The sequence below is a fragment of the Drosophila suzukii genome, chromosome 2L (assembly GCF_043229965.1).
Source record: "Drosophila suzukii chromosome 2L, CBGP_Dsuzu_IsoJpt1.0, whole genome shotgun sequence".
Classification (NCBI taxonomy): domain Eukaryota; kingdom Metazoa; phylum Arthropoda; class Insecta; order Diptera; family Drosophilidae; genus Drosophila; species Drosophila suzukii.
The window spans coordinates 11,456,459-11,479,355 of record NC_092080.1 but is presented as its reverse complement, the minus strand read 5'-3'; the positions used below and the strand labels follow the sequence as shown (position 1 = coordinate 11,479,355).

General features: G+C 37.9%; 1 protein-coding gene across 8 annotated transcripts in view; it reads left to right on the top strand.

The window, feature by feature from the left end:
• The window catches only part of Lar (tyrosine-protein phosphatase Lar), a 126,269-nt gene that overhangs the window by 66,111 nt on the left and 37,261 nt on the right, over nucleotides 1–22,897 (top strand). The gene's annotated exons all lie outside the window — the stretch shown is intronic.

Below are 22,897 nucleotides of genomic sequence, written 5' to 3'. Positions count from 1 at the left end.
AAAAGTTCAATAACAAAAATGGCCCACCCCAATGGGACTGGAGCGTGGGAAAAGGGGAAAAGTTATAACTTTTAATGAGATTAAAGCAGCAAATTATTTGGTAAATCAACTCCAATACAAAATACATATTGATCGATGGTCTCTGGGTGGTTGAGTTCATTCGAAGCAGCTTCAAAGTCTTGGCAAAATAATTAAGAGCGTTCTTTGTTTATAACGCAATTAAAATGTTGCAATGTCTTTAAATTGCTTATTTTGTTTAAGTCCATACAGGAGATATTATTTATAGTTTTTATTTATTTATTAGCTTAGCCAAAATGTAATATTGATTTCCCTTGCTTTTAATTTATGGAGGTCCTGTTGCGTGAAAAGCTAACGAGGCGAGTAAATTACTTTACCTTGGCCTGCCTTTTTAGTCTTGGGCAGAACTTTTACCTTCATTCGCATGGTTGTTAGTCCGCGGCGCTAAACTACACTAATTACTTCCCCCTATATACCGTATCCCCATTTATAGGATTGGGGGGTCCTCCACTCGCTTTTGAGTCTATCAGCGACCGTTACAACCTGCCACAAATCAAATGCACACCAATTACGTGGCGCCAGAGTGCGCAGAGAGCATAATCAACTCGCATAATTAACAACTAAAAATGCAAACGTTGCCACTACTGGCCGCATAAAAAGACCAGGATAGAGACATTGGTTAGAGGTAGAGGTGCTGTAGGTAGGTCCAAAACCGACCTAGAGTGTATCAACAAAAATATGTTTCTCCCTTTTTCCATTTTTTTTTTTTTGCCCCGTTCACCTGGCCTTTCTCTCTGCAATTTTCACACATTTTGCGGTTCCCTTTGGCGGCCTCATAAACAACCAACAAACAACTAGCTAAAGCCCAAAACAACAACAATAATAAACAAGCTAAAATAGCTGGCAGACAGTAGTAAATTATAAGTTGGAGCTGTAACTCCTAGACTCGTGGATAAAAGTAGTGCACATTACTCATACGCCGCGTACATAAATTTTCCACCCCAGCCTTTGGGGTACGTAATTATTTTCCGTTTACAAAATGTCTGCCAAACACCTGGAAGTCATCAGTGAAAAATAAGAGTGGGTGTGCGATTATGCTTGAAAATATGGTGAATACCAAAACAGATTTACCATCAAAATGGTGGTAAGAAAGCGAGCAATATTACATGAAAAATGAATAAGTTTTATAACTTAAAACCAAAATTTATTACCCCTTTTTGCTGGGTGTAGTCTTCTGCAGCTGTCCCAAAATAACCCACATTTTGCTTTGGCACTTAATTAAAATGTTGCATTGTCAAGAGCACAACATTCATCCAGAGATTCAGCTTAAAACATGACCGCCGTCCGCTAGATAACAAAGTCACACAGCCATGAGCAAACACAACATGGCTAAAAAGGAAAATCGTGGCTTAATAGCAAAATAATAATGCAGCTAGCAAATGGAAGACAGCATTATAATAAATATACCAAAATACCGAAAAAATATAGGTGGGGGGGACCAAAAAAACTTATCGCTTGCTATAAATTTAGTCAGAGCGTGCGGAGAACAGAAGCAATCAGCCAACAAATTGTAAACAGTAAATTTCAGCAGCCAGCAAATAAAGGGGCGGTGAGTTGGCCAAAAAGACCGGGCCACATTAGCACTAAATCGCAACGACTAACGCAGTCAGTTGGTTAAGCGTTTCGGGCATAAATATACGCAAAAAAAAAATAAAAGGGGGAGAAGGATGCTCTAGAGCCACGCCTCCAACGCTGTGGAGATTTATTCAGCAGCAAAGAGAAGCAGCCAGCACAAAACTAATCTTTATTTCGATATTTGCATAAAAAACAAACATGTCAAAAAATATATATGTATGTATAAGAGCGGGAATCCGCTTCACACGGTTCAGACTCTATTTTCCCCTCTTTTTTTTAAACAGTATTTTTTGGGGGAGTGCATAAAGCTGCAAAGGCAAAAAGGGGATTTACACAATCCGCCTCCCCCTTTTTGCCAAGATATTGCACGACAGGCGAGGAGACAGAGTCACGTTACTTGCAGGTGTTGCAGGTGCAATCTATCCAAAAAACCTGGCCCGGTGTAGTTGTACCGGGCTCGGGCTCGTCGGCTTTGTGGCTGGGTGGAGTTGCAGGTTGGGGTTTGCAACACCCGCTGCTATATACAAACATACACACCCACACATCGCTGTGGCAAGTGTTTTTGATCTCGCGCTGCTTTAGCCTGTTGAGAATTTTGATTAAAAATGCTTTCACGTGAAACTCAAACGTGCTCCTCTGCATATGTGGGCGCCTTTATTGGCATTTGGGGTGGCGTTTATTTTTCCACGCCACTTTCTCCCCCGTCGTTGTGTGTGAAAATTTTTACATTGAGATTTATCACGCAAAAAATAAAACAAAAAAAAAAGAGTTATATACATATATATGAGCGGTTGAATGTGAAAACCAAGGTGAAAAAAGTTAAGCGTACAAAAAGTGAAAAATATAAACTTGCCACATGGCATGGTAACTTTTTACATGCGGAAATTAATTGCCAGTTTTTGGATTCTGCCAGTGTCATATAGCAATTCATTATCTATTGCAATTAACTAAATGTTTTTATCAAGTCTTTAATTTAAAGGTTTCCATTTTAAAGGGTATGTCTTCCATTTTTATTAATTTTTGTTTTACCAGCCCATCTTGTACTTTATTAATCTGCGGAGCATTTAATTATTTTCTTGTAGAACCCCCTCTATTTAGTTCCAAAATATTTGTAGCTTCCGCTGGCGTTGTCTAGACGGCCAAAAACAGCTAATGAAAGCCGCTGCCTTACTGCAAATTGCAATAAAATCATCAGAAAGGCAATCTACATGGCCGCAGAGCAAACCCAAAACAATTTGCTTTTAAATTTGCCTGCCAAAAAGCATTTTAGCACCTCAAACGGCTAACAATCTTCCCTGCTGTTTTTTTTTTTTGGCCCGTCGTTGTTCTGTTGCCTGGAAAATCCCTGGGCCAAAAACAATATGCCGTCCGACGTGGAGGCGCAAATAAATTTCATTAATTGCCAGCCGAAAAGGAGACTGCGATGGCATCGTTCTAGAATTTCGCAGTTGGGAAAGGGGGCGAGAGCATTCATTAATCTCACTTTATAGTAATAAGCGGCTTTGCTGGTTACGGGTTGGTTTGGTTTAGGTTTGGGTTTCTCCTGGTTTTTTACCACCCTTTTTTTTAATTTTTTTTTTGGGGGGGGGGGGATGGTAGGGATTCCGAACTGTTGGACCATTAGTTGGTCTTGATTAAAACGCTGGACTGAACGGGGGAAAGCCGGGCTGCACTTGTTGCAAAGTCAAATGGCATGTCCCGGGCATTGGGGAAAACTTCATCCTTGCTGCAGCTTTGGACCCGCTGTGCACACATAGACAAACATTGACAATACACTGGGCGCATTTAACTGGCCAAAGGCATTGGCCACATCCTCGGCCACCAGGAGTCCTCGTCCCTCATCCCTCATCCTTGCCTCACTTCGTTCAGAGTCCTTCGTCCTTTTGGCCCTTAGCACCGTTTGCGGTTTGCCTAAAAAGTCATATTAATAATGAAAATTCCACAGTAGCGAAAAGTTTAAATGGGCGAAATTTGCTGCGGAGCAGAGCCGGCTACTCAGGCCCTGCAGCAATGCAGCTGTGGCACCAAGCTGTGCCTGGAATAAGGATCCAGGACTGCCCCACAATGAAGTGTGTGTGTTGCAAAGTTATTGGGCTTATAGCTGTTTATATTTAATGTATGACAAAAGTGCTGAACTTAAAGCAAAGAAAAAAGTAAGTGATCACAATTGAAAAGTTGCAGTAGTTAAACTTCGTTAACTCCTGACAATATGAAATTCAAGCTTCGATAACTTCGATTACCCCATTATTATTTGATAAACCATTATAGAGGATTTTACAACACTACCATTTTTAAAAATTGATTTTTATTTATCTCGCCATTTTTATATGATATAATTAGTCAATTTTATTTCATTTTTTACGGCTTACAATGTTGTAAAATATAAGGATACAGGACAGCCCCACAATGAAGTGTGTGTTGCAAAGTTTTTGGGCTTATAGCTGTTTATATTTAATGTATGACAAAAGTGCTGAACTTAAAGCAAAGAAAAAAGTAAGTGATCACAATTGAAAAGTTGCTGTAGTTAAACTTCCCTAACTCTTGATAATAGAAAATTCAAGCTTCGATAACTTCGATTACTCCATTATTACTTGACCATTTAAGAGGATTTTACAACACTACGATTTTAAAAATTGATTTTGTTTTCATCCCACACTTTTTCAATGTGGAAAAAACAGGATACAATGAAATGTGTTGTTATGACAAAAGTTCTGAAAAGTTGCAGTAGCTAAACTCCCCTAACTCCTGAAAAAATATAAAATTCAAGCTTCGATAACTTCAATTACCATTTAAGAGCATTTTCCAACACTACAAATTAAAAAATCGATTTTTAATTATTCCGTCATTTCTTAAATGATTTATTTTATCAATTTTATGTCATTTTTTGTGGTTTACAATGTTGTAAAAAAAACTGCTGAAATATAACTGCTTGTCACTTCATCTTCATAAATTATCTTTTATTATGGCCATTATTTAACGCGGCAACCACTAACGATTTGGAATAAATTTTGCCATAACAGTTCAACTAAACACAGCTCGCTGCTTCTCAAATTGAAACCAATTAAATGTTCATCTCGCTCACTCGCATTTCACTTAATATGATTTGTGCTGCCGAAAAGCCATAAAGTGGCGGTCTAAATTGCGAAAATATTTCAAAAAACTAGCACATACATATATGAATATATATTTGGCAATGGCTGAGTTGCGTGTGAGCAAACCGAACCGCACACGAAAATATCAAAAGTCGTCGTCTTAAATTGGTTAACTTGGCAACTGGTTGGCTGCCTTTTCAAATGGAATGCAGCAGCAGAAAATTTCCTACCAAGTATATTGCCAGTTTGGATGGGAAAGAGTGCACAAATAGTTGGTTTAAATGAAGGAAGCCCCAGGTAACGAAGATTTTAATCAAACGAATCGTAAGGGCTTAAAACGCAATCAAAACCGTATTTGGAGATTAGCCAAGTTAGTTTGAATTATACATGCAATCGAAGTGACGAGAGGAAAATATATGTTATATCATCTAAATCGGATTTCCGTTTCCTGCAGGCTGCGTTTTCGTTTTATTCCTATAACCCCAATATACACATTTTATTATGCCGGAAAATGCATTTGAAATTCATCAGTAGAAATAGGTAGCATACCTAGATATCCACATGGCAGTCCGCCTTTCCATCAATATATATTTATATATTTAGCTACATATATATAGTGTATATCCCCTGTTCCGCCTTCAATCAACCCACTTTTGCTTCTCTCGGCTTGCAAGTAAGTGCAAGTCAGTCGCCTTCTTCCATCTCAATTTTTTTTTCGGTATTAAAGTTTCACATGTAATGACGTTAAATAAAATTGGAAGCGACTTGAAAAAATTGAACTTTTATTGGCTTTCCGAAAAATGAGAAAAACGAAAATAGATATGAAAAGTGAAATTGTTAGTTCTTATATGCACGAAAAAGCGAAGGCCACGGAAGTTCACTATAGAATGTAGTTTATTTTTAAAACTATTCCCATTTTCTACTCATATCCTTTTTGTTTCCTTTCTGTTAGATGGCAGTTGATCATAATAATAGCCTTGTGAAACAGATTGCAGTGAGTAGAGCATCAAAATCAGATGATGGAAGTTTAAGTTTGCAAAAAGGAATGGGGTTTGGTATCATGTGCAGTTTGGGTTTTAGTTTTTTTTTGGTTGTCCATTGGCATACTCAATGAATATTGAATATATGAAATGTTCGCTATTCAGATCTCTAAAATCAACTGAAATAATAATGCTTTGTGTGACTTAATTAATTCCCTCCCGCTGCGAGTTGTTATCAACTGGGAGTTACCCCGTACAACTTGAATGCGCCACCACAAAGAACACAATCTCTGGGAGTAAAGTTCACCGTGTTCACCCAGCCATTCATACATAATTTCGGCTCCTATAAGCAGGCCACTGTTTGTTTATTATTCTATTCCCGACGAGAGGTACGGGAAATGTATATACTATATATATTTATATATATTTTTTAAAGAACTGTCTTTGTTTGTTTGTGTTTTTAGCTGCTTTTTGGCTCTTTGTTTGGCAAGAGTGCATTGTGCAGCAGCTGGGGGTTTTTTGGTATCCAAAGACCACAGGAGGAGCCAAAACAATGATGGAGACGTTGTCGTGGTTATATTTTTGGCCTGTTAAATAATAAATGCATTTACCACGACACTCCGCGAAAATTTCGGAGAAAATGGCGAACTCCATTGCTCTGGTGAAATATACTTTGCACTTCAACAGCGAAATGCCTACAACTTAATCAAACATTTTTTCGTGATGTAAAGTTCTCTGTTTTTGTTTGCCTGCCAGGCAAATTAGATGGCTTGATTGTGTGGGGAGGCTTTTCCCCCGAATGTATGTATATACATAGGTACACCTTGACGTGATCCTGACACGTCTTGACATACGATGCCACTTACGATATGTCTTTGTTTCCTCGTCCTGTGTGTTTTGTTTATTTGTTTGTTTGTTTGTTTACCCCCGACTTGCCATGCCTTTTTGATATCTCAACTTTTGGCGCGTGGCTTTGGCGACACTTAGCGCATTGTAAATCGAGGCAAGACGATTGCCTCTGACTGTCTGTCTGTCTTCCTGGCCTCATATATATGTATTATCGGGGTCACAGAAAGACAAAGACCTTCGACTTGTCACAGGGTATCACTTTATCCCTCCCCCACCCCAAAAAAAAATGTGTGTTTATTTATTTATTTTTTTCATTACATGTGTAACAAAGTTTTGCATTTGCTTTGAGCTTGTCACACATTAAAAACAAAAAAAAACACAACTTGAAAAAAAATTCGAAACATGTGAAATTTTTCTACCCCTCCTGTTGGTTTTTTTTATTTGGGTTGCTGTTTTTGTTTGTTTGTTTCTTTTAGGATACGCAGAAAAAGTTTCCACTTATCTGTCATGTGGAGTTGGGTTCAGAGGGGAATGGAAACAGGTCATCCTTTGTCAGGCATTTGACATGTGGCATAAATCGCGTAAAACAATTGTAAACGAGTGCCGAGTGTTCAGGAGTGTGGGGTTCGCATTTCACCCGAAAATTGCGTGAATCGGGAGTGAAAAATTATTTCAGCTTGTCAGGATGTTAAAGATCAGGCAATAAGTCAGGAGTTTAGGAAATGCCTTTCGCTGAAATATTATCCTGTAGGATTTTCCCTATCCCACAGATATATTAATGTCAACACTCGCTGGCAGAAGAGTCTTAATTAATAATTGGATTTTAGCCGGAAATTTGCCTATTTTTTAAGGCAAATAATATTTCTCTCCCTCATTCGGGAAAATTTCCTCTTTCCCTTTTTCTTTTTGGCTTATCAGCTTTATACCGCTTTATCTTCTATTGCTACCCCTAAAAAGCTCTCTGGCTTTCGTCCATAAACATTGTGTTTAACTTAATACCAGAGAATGTCTTATTTGGCACTTTTTTCGGACATTTCATCTCATAGTTTATCACTTACTCTTGCCGCCCAACTAATTTTAGCTTAGCTCAACCGTTTCCTCGACCTTTTTTTTGCCGTCACCCCTAAAACGAAATGCTCAATGAGCCATGCAAAAAGGCGTCAAATGCCCTTTGACACTGACCAACAGCAGTGGACGTAAAAAAAAAGAAAGAAAAAAAAGGTCGGGAGAAAAAATAGTTGACCGCGTTTCGCCAGAGGGCGAGACCTATCTAAATGTCACTGGCTTATCACATATGAAATATCACATAAACTAAAGCAAAATGTCAAAGTTGCAGCCAAGTCAAAAAAGGGTTAAGGTTGAGCCGCCGGGGAAAAAAATTGGCTTCTGCTTTGACTTGTATGATTTACGATGGCCTCTCAAAAATATTTGTATATCATTTTTATATTTTTTTTCTTTATTCCGAACCGGTTGTTAAAAGTTAATCAGTTGTTGCTTTTGCAGTTGTTGTAGTCTGACGATGAAAAATGGTCTTTCCAAGTGACTGACATTTCATTAAAATAAAAAAAAGGCAAAGGCAGGGCCTGAAGAATTCTCGCAATGCCAGCACTTACACAGTCAATTGCACAAATCTGGCCAAGTTCGGGAGGCCATTCGTGGCTCGATTATAATTTAATCTAGTGTGGTATGTGCGACAAGACGACTCACAGACTCTGGAACTCAGGAACGTGATGCCGCGCACACATTACCATTTCTCACATCGTTTTCTGTTTTCCGCCCGCCAAGAGAAACAAAAAAAAAACTGTATATAAATATATACCATATAGGGGAAGGACCCAGGCGAAATAGAAGTGTCTGTCATTTTTATAAATAACATTTTGCGAGTATGCAGAGCGTGCTTTTTCCAACGACAAGGAGGACCAAAGGCAAAACATCTGTGTGTGTCATTGTCACTTCGTATACCCCACCTTACAACTTGAAATATGTGCCAACAATTTTGTAGTATCATAACAGTGCATACTTTCGGGCGCCCCAAACCGATAAATCTGCCTGAGCGTAATTAAAGTAATTGCAAATGGAATTCCTTCCAGTGTCGCTCTTGAAGGCGACGATTAAGCCATTTATGCCAAGGCAGCGGAAAAATGTTAAGCACTTTTCCCTTTCCCCATCTCCTTGGGCACTGAACTTGAATTTTGTGTGCCAGTCGTTGGCTAATTAAAGCATTTTGGTTAAGGGTAAACATCAGCAAACGGAAATACGTTGTGGAATTTGGCTGCTCAGCTCAAATGATGATGTTCAAGCCCAAAGTCAAGTCAGCCAAAAATGTATATGTGAATTGTGGCCCAAAAAGGGGCTTTTCCTTGCCTTCATGGAAATGAGGCTTACACATGAAAATGCAATCAAAAAATGTGCAGACTTAAAGTTTTATGTTTGCCAAGTGTAAGTATTTACAATCTTTGTAGCTTTGATGGCCTTAATTGCGGCATTAATGGTGGAAAGCTTGGCAATTTTCAGCTGCCAATTCGGTGTTATATAAAGTAAATGCATGGCTTCAATTACATATTTTTAAGGCGATTTGACGAAGCAAAAATTAAAGTTATTAAAAATTGTTGGACCATGATATATTTCTTAATACGACTTAAGTTTTTTTTTACCATATTATAGTTGTACGGATATAATACCTTTTTTGTGCATTGTGCCCCACACGTTCTTATGTTTTTTTACCATGAAACACTTCTTTTCATTTTTTTTTTACTCAAAAATGTTTTTAATAAAATACAAAGTAAATAATACCGAACTTTACTGATAAAGATGTTAGGATTTAAAGATTTAACTTATTTAAAGCAGTAATAAATAGTTTTATATGGTTGCTTAGTTAGTTGGAAAATACTTTCTTTAATAGGAGCATAAAAGGGTATTTTATACAAAGAAGGGCGTTTAAAATCCTTCCGCTCATTATAAAATGCAGTGCAGAACATTAACCGCATCTGTTCATGGTGGTGGTGGCACCAACTTTTGCCCCACCAGGTCAGCCACCCAGTGTGCTTTTTCATAATTTTCCGCACACAATGGACATTACTAGCCTTGAGCCAGTTGAACCCATTCCTGCACATATGGTCTGCATTTGCCTTTGGATAGTGGGTCTGAAACACCCGGAATACGTCCAAAAAAAAAGAAATAAAAGAAACCCCCCTCCAGCCATCTTTAGCTTACAATTAACCTCAAAAATGAGTTTCCATTAAAAATGGCCCGGAGTCATCGATGTGTTGGCCATGTGTGTCGCTGCATTGTTGCTGTCTGGGTTCGCCCTCCACAAATTGTGGCTGAAACAGCGCCAGAAACTTTACGACAGCCCAACGTGACGTATGTTCGAGCTGTCAGTTGTGTTTAATGTTCTGCATAGCCTTTTCTTCCTTTTTTGTTTCGTATTCCCCCACTTTTCCTTGTTCTCTGTTTCTTGGTATCCTCTGTGGAACTTTTACAGTGTTATCTTTTAAAGAAAGTAGTGCTGTACCTGGCAAATTGCCCGAGTGTTAAATTCTAAAAGATGATATAACTTTATTTATTTGTTTAAATGGTAAATTCTAAAAAACAATTTTTTAAGATGATCTAGAAATCTCTTCTAATAGTTTTTCTAATATACTTTTACCTGGTGGTTTTAAATTTGCCGACGTGACAGCTGCACACCTCGCACAATAAATGTCCAACGCATTAATAATTCCATCTCCATTGGTTTTTCTGATGGACTTGGGGAATAACAATTACACTCTTGAACGTACTAATTGCCGGAACATTAATACGAGTACTATTGGTTCCATTTTCCCCTCCTACTGAAGAACGTGCTTTAATTGAAAGAACTTGGAATGGTCTCGGGTGACCATGTTTTATTGCAAAGCGAAGTCTTGACCACTTTGAAATTGAATTTTAAATTAATAAACGTTGCGGTTGCATCAAGAATTACAAATTTATATGCATCGTCCCTCTTCTTCTCGGTTGTTCTCGCTCGGGAGAGTTCCTGCCGCGTTCCAGGCATTGTGGCTAAATCTATGCACATTTTTTTGTTAGCCAATGCCCCTCGAAACTCCGCACCTGGCTCCTTCAGCCTTCACCATCTTGATTTTGTTGCCTCTTGTGGGCATACCCTGTAACCACAGGTATGCATATATTAGAGGGATGGAACTACAAACTACTGGATTAAATATCTTAAATATTTATATTTATTTTTTAGTTAAGTCAATAATAATGTTTTGAAGTTCATAAAAACTTTAAATATTATCATTACATATCTTTAATATTAGGCTATTTTAAATGTAAAATCAGGGACTTCACAATATAATTAAAATCGAATTAGATCACTGAATAATAATAATTTGAAGTGCATAAATATGTAAAGCCTTAAAATAAAGTTTAGATAAGTAAATCTATTTATTATTTAAATTTCTATGATTTGGTTACCAGAATATTTATGGTTTAACCATTGAAACTATCTGATTAAAATAGACTATAGCACCTACATAAATATATATTCCGTATGAAAAATAATAATATAATATTAATATCAATATAACTTTGGATAAATCAAAAGCTTACATGTAACAAACAAATAATCCAATGGAATATCCCCAGAGCTTGTCCATATATTTCCATATTAATTTATTTTATTGCCCCGCCTAAGAGGGTATTCTATGACTCTAGTAAGGATCCCTCAGAGTTTTTTCCGCATATAAATCTTGGTTTTAGCCGACTGCTCTTTCTTACCGCCCTGCGCCACCCATTTCTACCATTTTTTTTCGCAGACAGGTCCTGCCTTTTGGCTAGCTGCTTGTATTTTTTATATCGTTTAGTTCCCTTTTCACTGTTTCCTTTCTCTTTTGCAAATTTACTTCAGTTTTTTTTTTTTTTTTTGTGTGTTTGCCTCTTTGTTGGCATGTTTTGCTTTTGTGGTTTTAATTCTATTTTCGCTATAAATTGTTTCGGTACGCTAACATTTTACAAGGCGCCAAGCGTCGAGAGCGCGCAGTGTGGCCGTGTTTCACAGTTGGCTGCTGTCCGTATCCTGGCTGTCCGTATATCCTGTCCGTGTCCGTGGCTGCATCCGTGTCCATGTCCTGGCATGCAACTAATTACATTTGCATATCTATATCTAAGGGCTGAAGTGGAAATGCGGCTCACCGATATATATTTCCGGCCCCCCCCGAAAATCCCCAAATGGCAAACTGAAAAAGGAGATATCGCTTTGAATATATATATGTATATACATCCAACGTCATCGCCACTCTGTCGCCGCAATCAGCATAATTATAAACTTCTTTTGCCGAGTTTTACGCATTTGCTTTATGAGCAAATAATAAGACCAAACAACTAGTAGTAAGTAAAAAACTTGTACTGCCAGCGAAAGCAATTAAGAATGCACTTGTTGTTTCATGATAATGACTATGATAATGATAATAACGATGATGATGACGGCAACTCGAGCAACTCAAGCTCAACTCATCGCATCTCATCTCATTTCATCTCCATTTGCAGCTGGTTTCTGCCTCTGTCATTCGGACACGCCCACACGCACGAGTGCTTCTCCTTTTTGCAGCTATACATAGTCCTTTTTGCTTTAATTATGAACTAATTAATAAGAGAGCCCCTCGCCGTTGTCTTGTTTATCCTTTATGTCCAGCTATTTTTTTTTTTTTAATTAAATGCTGGCCGCTTTCTTGACCATTCCTGCACTTATTCAATATGAAATATGATGGAGTGGAATGCTCTCGAACATTGATTAATTTACTAAAATAAACCAAAGCTTTAATGGAATTTTAAATTTATATTGAACTCTTATTTGTCCTTGACACGCTTATTCTCTTAATAAAAAAAAGGATTTTACTTGATTTTTTTTTAAATATTTAAATGCATAAAAAATGATATACTGAACCAGCATAATTTAAAATGAGCTGCCAGGCAAAGCACATTAATTATTTAAGGCGGTTTTAATATGCACATGCATAAATTAAGCAACCATTTTTTGAATAAAGTTGGTATGCATATATAAATTCAAGCTTAATTAACCGGAAAACAATTCCTAAATAGAGTTTTTAATTTTAAATTTTTTTCTTGGTGCCTTTAAGGCAAGATCTATCAATTTAATGGGGTTTCAAAATATTTGTATCCATTCAATTTTCAATTAAATTGCTTGTGTGTGATTTTAAGGCGTCTCTATATACAGACAAGTTGCCCAATGACAATATAACGATCTATTATTTGTAATTAATTTGCCTTTACGGCTCTACCAGCCATCAGCAACTACAGGTAAATTGATTAAATGAGCTGCACATGGACTTGCGTACACCCAAGCGGACAAACATACGTATATAATTAATAAACAAAACGAACCGCATATATATAGAGCATATGTTGTTGCCTGGCAAACAGGAAGTGGACCCTATTACCCAAACCGAATTCCAAACTCTTGGGGTCCGAGTATCGCGATGTCTGTGTGAGTGTGTCCACAGTCATTTCCCCTGACATATGCATCCGAAAGCGGGCACGAAATTAATAAAGCTAAAAGCATGCTACCAATAATGTTTATAAATTTAATTATGTAAATGCCTGGCCATAAAAAACAAACACAAAACGAAGGGATTTCAGCAACGAACACCGCAATACAACAAGAAAAATGTTAATAGATGTCAAACACAAATTGAAACGCAAACGAAGTAAAAATATATGTATGGTAAAAAATTCGGAATATATATACATTAAATGATGCGCTAGGTAAACTTTTAAAAATAAAAATGTGGGAAAACAACATGGCTACAATAAGATTGGGTAGAGACACATGGCTGGGAGCTGAAAATATTTGTCTCGCATATGAAATTAATTAAATTTTTTCGCTGTCAGTTGAACGTTAAATGTCCTTTGGTTTATGGTCGCTACCTTCGCTATATAGTGCCCAGATTCAGTGCAGACCCCCATCGTTTCTGGTTCATTTTTGTTGATTTCCCCAGCACGGCGTTGGGTTTTTATGGTCCCCAGTATTCCCTTCTTTTTTTTGTTTTTGTTTTAATACGTATGTTCGTTTGCATTTTTGCATTTCCGTTTGGTTATTAGTTTTTGTACGGCATTTCCGGCATATTTATGCGCCATATGCCACGCTTTCTGGGTTTTCAGTATGCAAGTCTGGGTGTGCATTATTCCTGTTATTATTATTATGATGGCATTACTGTCCTTATTAAAGCTCCAGCGGTTAATTAAAGGAAATGACCAAAGAATACTATATAAAGTTATTTCGCTGTTTCTATGACTGATTTTAATATATCTCGAGGTAAAATCCCCAGTACTGCTATGAAAACTGGCAAACATTTCACTGCATTCCCGGACTTTTGTGCGTTGTAATAATTTTTTATGCACCATGTCAGCAGAAGCACTATGCACAGCTTGCAGCAGTGCAATGGTTGTCATATGTCAAAGTGCAAAAGGTAGTTGCCATTATTTTTACCTCAGATGGCAATTCCCCCCCTGCCAACCCCCCAACAATGGACTACATTGTGCTTTTTATGGGCATATTTGCAATAAATAATATATAGTATACACCGGATGCCCGAATCAGAGTGCCACATCCAAAATGGGGAATGGCGAAAGGCACTCAATTATATGTGTGTGTGTGGTGTCCAGCGTTTATTGCGAAATGTAATTATGCAACTTAATGCAAGTTCATTTCAATGTTTAACATTCCATTTACATATATGAACGATTTAAGGCTGGTGTTCGGCGGAAACAAAAATACCCAATGAATTGAAATGGCAGTACAGTGAGCATTTTGATGGCAAGAAAGGAAAGCGGAAAGCGAACAACTACTGTAACAAAGAGCCAATTAAAGGGCTAACAATGTCGGGGGCCGGCAGAGAAGAAAAGTTTTTTAATTATAAGTTTAAATTCAAAAACATTTAAGCTGCCGGCGGCAGTGTATGTGAGTGTGTGTGTGGCTGTGAATGCGCATAAAAGTCTGTTTGTTGCCCCATAAAAGTATGCTATAAAATGCTGAACGCACTCACACACGCGGATATGCAATTGTAGTTGTGGCCTGTAAATGTAAATGTAAATGTAGTTGTAGTTGTAGTCTCGCTTAATGGCCAGCATTGTTAATTGCGTAGCATAAATCTGTGCAGCAGTCGTCGCACATCTTGTTTCCCATATACTTTATATATATATTTTATAACCCACTCTGCTCTCACTCTTCTACTGCCAATTGACCGACTACCAACCTTTGACAACAATAAAACGGAAACGGAAAAGGAAACCTTTTCCCCCTTTTTATTTTTTTTTTAACAACAAACTCTCATAAAGCAGACAGATGGACAAATGCATGGGAGAACCAGTTGCCTGTTACATGTAATTAATTTCAAATTATTTATACATGAACGCCCAGACAGTGAAAATGGCAAAAGTAGCATCACCATCAAGAGCTAACAAAAACAATAATTCAAAAAAAAAGGATGACCGGAAAATAACATTTTTATAGCCAGCCTGCGGTGTTTATGCCATGTGTTTGTGTGTCTCAATTAAATAGCTGGCTTTAAATAAGCGGCAAAACAGTAAATAAAAAAATATTTATCAATAAGGAAAGTTGAAAAGGAAAAACGATTTAACTGAGGAAATATTTGCAGGCTTTGCAGCAATCTGGGTTATTTTAGTTAAGAGTTTTCGGTGTGAATTTATTGAAAAGATGCGAAATGGAAAGAAAAATATTATAGTAAATATTTATAAACATTTTTACTTGACAAAGGAATATATATATTACATATATCAAAATACATAGCGTTTTACAAATATTAAAGGTTTAAATAAATGGTAGAAAAATATTATTAAATTTGGCTGGAATACTTCACTTCATTTAAAATAGACATAGGTTAAAGGTACCTATATTTCATCAATTATATTTGCTACAAATATTTGCTACAAAAAAAAATTAATTTGAATTCTTTAATTAAAGCAACTTTGTATATTAATATTCTCCCTTTCATTGGCATTAAAATTGCAAATAACTCCCCTGCCAATTGGTACTTCCCTGTTGGCCTAATTTGAAACCCCTTTTTTTCGGCCACCCAGGATATTTAGGCCACCCATAACTGGCCTGGTCAGTATGGCCGCGATTGTGTTTCCTTTTGGCCCTGTGTTTTTGGAATTTATTTGTTAACTGGTTTAATGACGCCCCTGTGCACCGCTCGTTGCTCATAAATTGCTTGCCACGCACTTTAAGCCGCAATTGTTATTCTGTGCGTTTATTTGCGCACACGGACATGTACGACTTTCATACTATACATACATGTCTGTTTGGGTGTGCGTAAATCATAGCCTTTTGGCTTCAGCCGTTAAACTGGGCAGTATTAACTGCTGGCCGGATGCGTGAATGGCCAGAACCATCCTTTTGGCCCCCTATTTCCCCCTACCCTTCCCCTCTGCTCGCCATCATCATTTGGCAGCAGCTGCGTTTCAATAAGCACATAATTGAATTCTGATCATAAATTTGCATTATGGCCAGAGCTTCGCTGGGTTTCTGGCGGCTTTCAGCTTTGGTTTTGGTATTTCGCTTGATTTTTATATTTACCACCTGCATGCAAAAGGCGGTAGGATCGCCAGGATTCGGGGAAGCCAGGTGGTTTATGCCATAATTTTACCCAAAACGCACATTTGCCAATTGGCCCAGGGGTCACGTGGTATGGGGTCGACTCAGCAGATAGTCGTAAAAGCAGGCTACATGTAAATATTTGAGGAATGCCCACTAAATGAGATGAAAAAAAAAAAAAATCGGAAATGGTACGAGGCTGGGGAAAAGTCCTGTGGGGAAAGAGTTTCCGGAAATCCCTGTAAATCATTGATATTTGGGTTTCGTTTTAGACAGATTTTATTCACGTAAAATATTTATTTTTGTTTACTTTTGTAATTGAAAACTCGAAATTTAGAACATATAATCTCTTCTACAGCGAATGATGAAAATTAAATTATATAACTTTATCAAAGATCAGGTTGCGTTTTTTGGAATAACAGTTTTGTTTCGTTTTCGTTCATATTTTCTTTCATATTAGACACATTTCATATAAATTTCAATCCTGTGGGTAAAGAGTTTTCGGAAATCCGCGTAAATCATACATTTTATATATTTTGTATTCCTTTTTTATTCAGATTTCATATAGGAAAAGTGTTTATTTTGTAATTAAAAACTCGGATTATAGATTTGTTCTAAAATACGAGTTTTCAATTACAAAAGCATCTTTCACGGCAACAAATATATAATAAGCATTTGATTTTTACGCTGCTTTAATCCCTTTAATTACACTATTTTCCTATTCAACTAGTTTTTATAATCAACAAAAAATGTATAAATGTTCGGTTTTTATTTACCCTTATGCCTGTCCAAAACCAATTACATTTTAAATGAACTGTCGACTCAATAAATCAATTTTAAACAACAGTTAAAACCACTCAGAGTTGACCCCGCCAACTCGTATTATACCCAATGGCTGTCATAGTTTGGCCTCGATATTGTAGTAAATTACGAATGATATGCAAAATATTTATTTACATGCTGGCCGCATTTGCTGTGTTCTCAATAAACGCAATCTCCACCAAACCACTTGAGGTTTGTAGGGCATTTTTGCTCAAGTCTCTCTAATTGCCGATGTCGAAGGTTTTGTTTCTAGGGGGCGAATCCATTGGGGAGCCTTGTCTTAGATTGAGCATTGATTGTTTTCAATACCGCACAACAAATGTGCCTGTCAAAAATTAATCACTTACACTTAGTACACACCATACATTCCACAACGTCTGGATATATGTATAATATATATACATAGCATATTAGACTTATGGACAATGCCTGCTACACGCATTTATAATTGAATTTGGCTTTTGTTTTTGCCGCTCCTTGTGTCTGTGTCTGTGTCTGTCCAACTTGGCATGTTGTCGGCAATCGATGGCTCGTCCTGCGTCCTTCGTCCTTCGTCCTGGCAACTGGCGGGCGCCTGAAAGCACGCAATTTATTTTCATTTCTCTAATAGACTTATTTAGACAGTAGGTGGCTGGGAATAGGAAAGACCGCGTGTGTGTGTGTGTGTGTCTGCGAATCGTGATAAATTATTTGTAATTTATTAATTTATTTATTAATTTCGCCGTCTCCTTTATGGCTATTTGTTTGTTACGGCCTTCTGGCTCGTTTTCTTCTAATGTTTACTGGACTTAAACGCCGCGTGATCTATGACAGCAAATGGGTCAAATACCCCCCTCAATTCCTTGGCATAAAATCAACAATAAATCGAGAGTAGTGCAATGGAAAGTTGGAAATGAAATTGAAAAATCATTTCAAGACGAATTAAATTTGTTATTCCAATGATTTTTAACTATAAGTCGAGAGTAGTGCAATGGAAAGTTGGAAATGAAATTGAAAAATCGTTTCAAGACGAATTAAATTTTTATATTTCTATGATTTTTACGACTTCTCTTAAACCTTACTCATTTAAAGTTTCCCCTAAACCAAGGATATCATTAGCAAGAACTATCCAAAAAGAAAGTGAGGTGTTTATGTGTCTCGCTGTCTAAATATAACAGCTTTTCTTGCTTCTCGCATTTTTTTATTGCATACCAGTTGGCGTTTAATGGTCAACACGCATGCAAGCCAAAAGGCGTCTTGTGTTCGTTTCGGTTGTCAACTTGTGTTGACAATACAAATGGATTTCCAATGATTTATTATCGCATTAAAACGCATTAGAAATGGCCAAGGGGGAGAGCAGGGTTCTTATATAGAGTTGGGTTGAGAAGAAAATCTGCTAGATCCACCGCATACCTTCCGGGCATTTTCTCCTTCGTCCTTTTTCTATTCGTCGCAATCGTCCTTCTTTTTTTTTTTTTTCGTTTACTTCGCCTTGCAGTCCCACTGCGCATTCTGTGGAAATGCATAAAAATGAGCCATAAGTTTAAAAATTTATAAAATGCGCCAGCCAGGCCATAACTGTGAGGAGAAGACCAGTAGTGGCACAAGTAGAAAAGCTGTAGCATCAGCAGCCGTAGTTGTAGTAATAGTAACTGGTCGGCAGGCGGGGCCGCATTATCAAACGTCTGGTAGAAGAAAAATTAAATTAAATTGCGAACGAAATGCAGAACGAAAGAGAGAGTCCCATTTGGGGCGAAAGAGACGGCGGACGTATGTTAAAATAGACTTCGACAGTCATGGTTTGGACGGAGAAATTGAAACTCTGGCTCACTTCAAAATCCACCTCTCTCTCCAGCTCAGTATCTCATCATTTTGCACAGAGAAAAAAATAATTGAAACCTGAAAATTAAGGGTTTTTGGAACATATCTTAAAGGGTAGAACCCAAATGTATTCTGCTATAAAGATAAATATATGGAAACTTAGAGTGATGTCTTCTCAAAAATAAAACTAAGAGCATGCTCTTAAATTTTTCTAATATGTTCTTGAAAATACATTTTTTGCTTTGGAAGATTGTGAAACAATTCTAAGAAAATGTCTCTGTCATTTCGTATCCTTGCTACTTAAATCAAGAAGTTTGAAATGATTTTTAGACAGCTGCTTCTAGAATGATATCTTCTCAAAAATAAAACTAAGAGCATGGTCTTAAACTTTTCTAAAATGTTCTTGAAATTACATTGTTTGCTTCGGAAGATTCCGAAACAATTCTAAGAAAATGTCTCTGTCATTTCGGATCCTTGTTACTTAAATCAAGAAGTTTGAAAAGATTTCTAGACAGCTGCTTCTAAATAAAAGAAATTGAGAATATTGTGTTCTCAAAAGTCCGAGTCAAGAACACTTTACGCTTGATTTCAAGAACACTTATACTAGAAAAAGTGAGAAGAAGAAATACTGAAATCAAGCATATTTGCCGTTGGTTTTTTCCTTCTGTAGTTCTCTTAGTAAAGGTCTTTTAAAAATAATCTTACTTGTAATCTTCTTATTATTTTTCCAAAATATTTTCAAGAATAGTTAGTTTGCTTCTCCTTGCTTTTTGCCTCAGTGTTGGCCGTCTTAGGAGTTGAGTCGATTCGGCTATCTGGAAGGGCCGAGGGACAGCAAGGACACAAGCACCTAGCTCCGAGTGCAACATCGTAATGCAAACTTAATAAGATGTACGCTGTGCATGTCGTCTGTCAGTGGATACACATGCAGCCATCAGACCGGACTGACATTTAGACAAACAGACAAGCCATCCAAGTCCCTCAGTTTGTCAGACGAGGAGGACATCTCGCAACCTTTTTCCATCCACATTCACATCTGAATGGACAGGACACTCGAGGGCCGGAATCGACAAATGGTTTTCCGAGCATTTTACAGTTTTCATATACATTATTCCCCATATATATACGTAATCAGTAAACATTTTCCAAGTTTCCAAACTAAAGTGCAGTTGGTATTATATTGATAAGGGGTTTAATGTTAGATTGTTAGAAAATAGTTAAGTTCTTAATTGATAGTCATGTTGAGTGACTTAAAGTTTTGGAGTAACTAACTTAATACCCCCTAGGCTGTAGGATGTTATTATAATTAAACGAGGTTCCCAGGCTCCCAACTGAAGCCCCCCCCCCCAAGTCATTGCCGTCTGCCATCAGTTCGTCAATTCATCTAAACTCAACTCCTTGGGTGGGTCCTTCGGCCAGTGCTATTATCTATTAACTGCCATCATGGCTGCCAACTCGAAGGACCCTTGAAGGCGCCGAGCCTCGAAACCGGAGAGCTCATCCGCATCATCTTCTCGGGCGTGACTGCATCTGAGCCTTTATGAGTGGGCCTAGAAGCGACGGCAATTAAGGAAACGTCGGCCTCTTCATTACGCTGATCAATGGGGCTCCTTGATGTCACTTATAGGCAAAGCCAGTTGCTGGTCGGTAGTTGGTGGTCTGTAGTCGGCAGTCCTGGCAATCCACATGCGAATCCGGGAACAGGAAGTGTTGACTGGCCACAAATTTGCCGACGTCTTGGGCATGAAACTTCCTCTGGATGCTCAGGGTTCCATTTTTGTTTTTTTATCCTTGCCATTTTTTTTTTTTTTTTGCTTTCTGAATTTCTGTGAAGCCGCCGGCACTTGCGGCTTTATTGTTGGCATTGTCTAACATCTTTAGCCAGTTGTCTTTTTTTTTCTACTTGTTCCGGCCTGCCACTAAAAAACGGTTATTTACTCTGCCAGAGGCTCTTCAGCTTTGGCTCGTCTTGTCGCACACTTTTCACTTCCCATTTCCCCGGGATCCTTTGGGTTTCTTCCCATTCCCATTTTATCCCCCCCTGCGGGCCTGTAGAGAGTGTGTCGTCTACTTAACACAATAAACACTCAATTTTCGAGCATGTTTTGTTTGGGATTTTGCCTTAACTATAGCTGGAAACTTTGCTTAGGAGTCCCGCAACTGTTTGCACAGTCGGTGAGGAACTTTCTACGGTTGGTTCTGAGCTCTGCCATCCAACTCCGGCCTATAAATACATATATCCCCAAGATTGTCAATTGTGGACGACTGTGTGGCTGGCATCGCTTCTCCCTCGGTTTTGATTTGTTTTCAATTGCCTGGCTGGCTACTCAGAAGGAGAAAAGTTTGCCGAGAATAATCCGAAATAAGTTGACACCAAGTTTGATTTGCTTTGGATTGCCTGATTTAGCTTTTGTCTTTTCTTGTTCATTGAATTTTATATAAATTAAAAATTTATTCTACTTTCTAAACTATCTAAAAGAAAAGTCATTTGAAGCTTGTCGAAATGATAATTATTTATGTTGTTTGGGGAAGTAAAAATAAAATAAGATTTGGCTTTCGCTTTAAAATATCTTTAAAGTATTCTGAAGTATTAAGTCAACTATCATAAAAAAAGATGGCTCGTTAATTTTTAGATTACCAATCCTTTATTGAAAGCCCTTGAAAACGATCTATTTGCTCTGCTGAACATTTCTTTAGTTAAGAATTTAAGGGAAAATCAAAATATTTGTGAGCCATACATAAAGTTTATTTTCCTACAATTTAATCATATTTTCAACTCTTTTGCCATGTCAGTTCACACTTTGTGACGTTCCGGCTGGGTTCTAAATTTTCCGGATCTGCTGCCTTGCTGACCAATGGAAAATGGAATTTTAACTTGCCTCGGGCATAGGGGAGGTCCCAGAAATCCTTGGACAGACGACTACGACGAACCACCGCTCGGCCGCAACATTTCTTATCAATCTTAAAAATGCATGAATAATTAAAATATGCAAATTTATGCTTTGTGGAGAGCGGTCGGTTAGTGTGTGTGTGTGTTTCACTAGCGGTGACTTTAAAGCCAAAAAGTGAAGTTTGCTTTAAGCATTTCGCTCGGAAATGTTTGCCCATCCGTGCCGCAACACCTTCTTTCAGTGACATTCATTCCAGCGTGTACAGATTCTTGCGTAAAACGCACCACACCCACCCCTTGTAAACAACATATTATCCATCTCTTTGACCAGAGACAAAAGATGAAAAAAAAGAGAAAAATACACAAACATGGCGTGAAAATGCGCCTTTTGAAAAGGACTCGATAAGGCACAAAACCTGAGAATCTGAATCCCGACGGATTCCATTCATCCTCGATGGCGGGTCAGTGGCACCTAAAAAGCAGACGCGATGCAAATAAAGCCCTTTTTGTGTCGGCTAATGATGTTTATCGTACCCAAGACATACACTTCATATATGAAAGGAAACCGTGTGGCATGAGGTTCTTTGGTTCTTTCTGGTTTTTTTTTTTGTAGCTAATTTATTAATACCTGTCGCCGAGATCAACAAAGGTGGAGCTGCCTGCCGTCTAGTCGTGCCTTTTGTTCCTGATCCCCCCCAACTTTGACATTATTCAAACATTTAGCCTTGTACATTTTCACACTCCCGACGACAGCTTAATTGAAATGCATGAAAATGTCACACGAATTCGGCAGACTGCTGCTGCTTTTGGCTTTTTAATAAATCCCCCTTTTTGCCCCTTCATCGGTTTTTGGCCACGCACTGCTGCCACCTCTCACCAAACACTACACATAGTAGTATTCCAAACCATCCATGCGTTCTATATTTTGTGTGTGTGTTTTTTTTTTTTTGGCGAGGTTCTGGCATCACATCCTATGGCAACACATTTTTGTCTCTACTCCTACGGTCGGTCCACTCTAATGCTGTAAATTAAGTGTTGGCCAGCTTTTCCATCCACCCAGAATTTTCACCAAAATTTCCGTTCACACATGGCGAACAACAACGAACGGGGGGCAGAATTTTAGTGTTAAGTGTGAACTGTTGTTGTGGATATTTTGGGCGGCACTTGTCGTCAGTTGCATGAGCAGGCTGTGCAATTT